This window comes from Dryas octopetala, chromosome 6 (genome assembly GCF_963921425.1).
Source record: "Dryas octopetala chromosome 6, drDryOcto1.1, whole genome shotgun sequence".
Lineage (NCBI taxonomy): Eukaryota > Viridiplantae > Streptophyta > Magnoliopsida > Rosales > Rosaceae > Dryas > Dryas octopetala.
This window is the reverse complement of record NC_141371.1, coordinates 21,715,732-21,721,731: the sequence shown is the minus strand read 5'-3', so window position 1 is coordinate 21,721,731 and position 6,000 is coordinate 21,715,732.

Sequence of the window (6,000 nt, the reverse complement as noted above, 5' to 3'; positions counted from 1 at the left end):
TATGCTTTATTATTGTATGCATTGTTTGCTAGGACTTGGGTAATTCTAGGATTGAATAAGGAGAATGGTTTTGATGATGATTTTGCTATTAAGTACATGCATAATTGGACGACTGTGGATTACCACTAGGTTGCTAATTATGATGCATATGATTTGATTGAGTTTGATTTTGGTAATTTGGTTTAGAGATATCGAAAGGATTATCATAATTTCTAATATTGGAATTTGAAGGAATTGAGGAATATTGGTATTATTGCTGTTTATGGTGGAAATTGAGGATTTATATTGTTATGCTTGATTTATTGAGAATTGAGGTAAATAGTTGACGATTAGGCATTTGAAATTGCTAGAATGATTTATTGTTGTTGGTGAATTGATATGAGGTTGCATTTGAGGAATGTTTATTTATTTATGTCAATTGATTATGTATTGAGGTTTCTGTTAAGTTATTTCACTCACACGAGCTCTAGAGCTTACCAGGTTTGTTGTATAACCCGGTACACCATGAATGTGATGTACTGGTGTAAGGTTTGTGTTATAGGATAAGCAAGCCAAGGTTTGTGTACACCAGAGAGATTTTATTAACTGTTTTTACACTGTGGTTTTGTTTAAATATTTTTGAAAAAATGTATTTATTTATGTTTATGTACATGACTTATTAAAAGAGAGAGAGGTTTAAATTTTTGCAAAAGTTAGGGCGTTACATTATTCCTAATATTTCTAAGTCAGTTGCTGAAACGCCCCGAACCTCGGGCCCATGAAAATACTGAACATCAAAGTGTTAAATCTTTTTTTTTCTCTTACTTTTAAGCCATGCACAACAACATAAGTAAATATAATTCTGTCAAAACATTTTAAACAAACCACTGAGTAAAAACAATTAAACAAATCTCTCTGGGTCCCACTGCCTCGTCTTCTCCCCACTGCTTCCTCAGCCTGCTCAACCTAAACAACATCATCCTACACCACATCCATGGTGTACCGGGTTATACAACAACCCGGTAGGCTCACTAGAGCTCGTATGAGTGAAATGACATAATAATTGTCCTCAATAATTTTCTCGATCCCCAAACTCAAAAACAATCCGCAAAATATCCATAATTACTTAATCACAAAACATTCCACCACCAACCATCCAAGCATCAAGATAATAAAAAAAAACTCCTCATATGCACATTTAATCTCATCAATAATAATAATAAAACATTCTTACAAATCAATTGCCTAATCGTTACTATCAACCTCAACATCAACCTCAAACATTCACATCCTAATGAATAACCTCACGACATAATCACCCTCGCTTCCCTTCTCAAGCTTTAAGCCTAAACCTTACCAAGTTCTAACCAGCCCAAGTCCTAACGAACAAAAGCCATACAATACACGGTATAAACAAACATTTATCCAATTTCACTCACGACGCTCTTTGAAATCCTCCTAATCTCACTCACGTCGCTCTTTGAAACCCTCCAACTTTAAAACTATTTCTCAAATCCATCTCTTCTTTCAAATCCATTTTTAAGTCATCTCAAAACTGTGATTCGAACTCTGAAGAATAAATAGTATTTTCAAGTTGTAAAACTGTTAAAATAACTGAAATAAAAACACAAAGCTAGCTCTATTGAAACTGTCATTAAAATATTTACTGATGTAATTTCATTTCTCAAAATGCCCCACAAACTGAAATCTTACGCCACAAACTGTAAATCGCTCGCCACTTCCCATGCAGAGCGGATCGATGCACGGGCAGGCAGGTATGCTCGCCATTTCTCGTGCAGAGCGAATCTATACACGAGCAGGCAGGAATGCTCGCCACTTCTCATGCAGAGCGAATCAATGCACGAGCAGGCAGGATGCTCGCCACTTCTCGTACAGAGCGAATCTATGCACGAGCAGGCAGGAATGCTCGCCACTTCTCATGCAGAGCGAATCAATGCACGAGCAGGCAGGATGCTCGCCACTTCTCGTACAGAGCGAATCTATGCACGAGCAGGCAGGATGCTCGCCACTTCTCGTACAGAGCGAATCTATGCACGAGCAGGCAGGATGCTCGCCACTTCTCGTGCAGAGCGAATCTATGCACGAGCAGGCAGGAATGCTCGCCACTTCTCATGCAGAGCGAATCAATGCACGAGCAGGCAGGATTTCTCACACAACTTAAGTCACAACATTCTCAGAACCATCTCATAACCATCCTTGTTTCACAATGTATAAATCCCCCATGTATTACTCCTCAGATTCATCTCTACATATGCATCATCATCAACACTTGTTGTCAGACAATTTATTCTTTAAACATTTACTCTCAGTTTACTCCGAACTATGCCGAATCAAGGAATCCCTTCCGAAATTGATTCTTGCTCATGACTTTTCACTTGTTTATCACCCAAATCATACCAAATGCTTCCTCAAAAGTAACTTAATTATTCTGTAAGATAATTACCTAATCATTTTCATTAATCCTCGACAATAAGTGTTTCTTCTCTAATCCAGCAATTATTCTCGGGTAACCCTATAATTCCTAAATAATTTCCTAACCTCAAATCCTCATCAATTCATTCTCCTAACTCAAAATCCTACACCTAGTCTTCTCTAACGTAAAGCAGCAAATCCATAAAACAGACAATTAAACCACGGTACTCTACAATATAAGCAGATAAATTTCACTCACAATTTAACTACGTAAAAGACCGAAATACCCTTCACGGTGCCATTGCTCGGATACCAAATCCGGCAGCATAACGGCATCGGGAATAAGATTTCCCGAGCCCATGTACCTGTTAAGACCAGACAACCAACAATATACAATAGATTCTTTAACTAGCTGTCAAACAACCGAAACAAGCGGCCAACCACCACACACGGTGGCTGCCCGGCCATTAACAACACACAAAAATAACCCCAGATAGTCACCGAACTTAAAATTAAGCTACTAGAACTCTAAGGAAGTGGAAAAATACAAGAAACCATCCAACCCGCCGCCACGAGGGGCGGGGCCGACGGTGGCAGCGGCGGCACAAACCTAGAAATACTCAAATTCAACTCCAATTAATCCTAATTGCATAATAAAACCTTCAATTGCACAAAATCCACCCAAATTCAAGTCCAATTTCAAGAAATTCGAAATATAACAAACACACTAAAATCAAATTTTCAATTTCTCAAAATTGGGGAAAACACACCTTAGGGGAAAGATAGCCCGTACCTCGAAGATCATTTTTGACAACTGGACCGACGGCCAAATCTCGCCGGAAATGGCCGAAATCGGCGGCGGAAGCCGGCGGCTGGCTTGGCTTCCCGAGCTCATTGCTCCGTCGTGGAGCCTCGTATGGACGAACGGAGACCATGGTTGAACTCACCACGACGAGGGGAACAAAGCCCAGTAGGTCCGGCCATCCAATTTCTGCCGGAACAGTGCAATCGTGGTGGTGCAGCCGCATCCCTTGTGGCGTCGAATCGTCGTCGTGGAGCGTTACCGGCGTGAGGGAAGGGCATGGGAAGACTCGCCGTGGCCTGGGGAAGAGAACCCAGGTGGTCCGGCGCCGCAACTCTGTCGGAAAACACAGATCGCCGGCGAGGACAACTTCTCTGTCTCGCGTCATTTCTCTGTCGCCGATGGTTGCCGGAGCAAGGGGAGGCCAGGGGAAGGAGGAGGGAGGGACGGCGATGGCGGGGAGACAAAGCCCGATCCCAGTCGCCGCCGCACGCGCCCACACGCGCCGGTGGCGGTGGCGGCGAGAGTGAGAGAGTGAGGCACGCGGGAGAAGGAGAGGATCGGAGAGAGAGGAGAGAGAAAAAAAATGTCCAGAAATTTCTGGATTTTGGGTATTTAAAACCCACTCCTACAAAATTACAAAATTGCCCTTTCCTTCAAATGCTCCTATCTTTCAAATCGTAGCTCCGATTGACGCGTGCCGCGTGTCTACGAACTCGTGGACTCGAGACCTTTCCAACGTGCCCAAAGTCAAAAACGAAAGTCCATTATTTTTAAAAGTCAACTTTAAGTCGGGTCGTTACAGTTGCTGATAATCTAGCTTGTTGTTCTCCAAATTTACCTGAAGTATATCTACAAATTTATTCTTCAAATTTTGGGAATTCTTTATTATTCTTTTGATATAATATTCTTGCGCGCCCATCCTATAGTTGAGGCATCTATTTCAACTATTTTATAACTATTTTCTAAAAGTAATGTTAAAGGCTGTAATTTTGTTATTTCATTTTTAATTTCTTGTACTATTTTAATATCTTCACTATTAAAATACATTTGTCCAGTTTTACTTGTTTTACTATGAAGTACAACTATTTTTCTACCTAAGTTAGGAACATAATTTCTAGCATTAATAATCCTAAAACTACTTGTAACTGTTTCATATCTTATATTATCTGGAAATTCTAACACTTTATTGACTATATGGTCTTGCAATTGGATTGTTCCTGATTTAGTATATATTCCTAAAAATTCTATATCTTGTTTTTCTAATTCAATTTTGTTATTACTAATGATAATACCATATATTATCAATGAATTCTTTCAAAATAATTTCTAGATGTTTCCTATGTTCATTTTTATTTTTAAGCCAAAAGACATTTTTTGTCCCTGTACTATGGTTGAGTCGCACTTTGGTCTCCATCATTTCAATTTGCATTTTTCAAGGACCGTGGTTCCATTAATGTTGCAATCAGGTCTAAATCATCAAAATTGTCTACTTCATAGCCAATCAGATGGTGCCACGTCAGCATTTTCCATCTTGATTTTGACGGATTGGACTTGATTGCGACATTAATAGAAACACGGTCCTTAAAAAAGGTAAATTGAAATGGCGGGGACCAAAGTGCGACTCAGTCATAGTACAGGGATCAAAAACATATTTCGGCCTTATTTTTACTATGTTTAAGAATATCATCTACATAAACACTACAAAAAGAATTATATTTCTTAAACATTTGATCTATCTTTCTTTGAAAAATAGATAGAGTACGTGTTCTTTAATCCAAATGGCATGACAAGCCATTCAAACTGTTCTTTTGGACAAGTGAAAGTTGTCCACTCAACTGATTCTGGTGCTAATCTAATTTTCCTAAAATCATGATTTACAATCAAATTTACTAAAATATTTACTATCTTGTATTTTATTTATTAATTCATCTTTATTAGGGAGTTTGTAACTGTCTTCATATATATTATCATTTAATTTTCTATAATTATATATAATTCTAGCTTTTCCTCTTGTTACTTCTGAATGTTTTCTAACTATAAATGATGTTTATCTATGTATAGATTTTAATGGTTTGATTACTTTTAGGTTCAATAATTATCTAATTTGTTGTTCAAATTCTTGTTTATCTATTAAATTACATGGAAAATCAGCTGTTTTAATTGTTAAGTCTAGGTCTATTATAACTAATTTTGCTTTTATGTTATTTTTGTTCCAAGCTTTCCGATGAGCTTCTCCTATGATCCTTATTTGTTCAGCTAGTTGTAACAATTCTTCTAGTGTACGTTCTAGGTCTTTCTAAATGAAAAATCTCTAGTGGTATTATGGATTCTAGTGATGGATATGAGTGTTAAAATATTCCTTCATCAAATATTTCTAAATTATCTGTATCTTCTATATGTTCTATAGGTTCTAAATTTTTAGGTTCTTCAAGGCTAATACTATAGTGTGTGTTAGGAGGATTACTTTGATCTACTGTTATAATTCCTTTCTTAGAAAATGTAATTCCTAAAGGAGTGTATAAAAATCCTCTTTGCAGGCTTTTTAGAAAATGTAGTCCTATAATAAATGTGTATGATCCTACTGGTGAAATTAATGTCAATGGTAAGCTAAATTGTTGTCCTTTTTATTATAATTGGTATATTATTTATATAATGTGTTAATACTATTGCTTCTGTATTATACTGAGTTACTTTTGCTGGTTTAAATAATTTTTGTCTAAACTATTATGGTACTAGGTTTTGTTTAATTACACTTTTAATGCTTCCAATATCTATCATTGCTA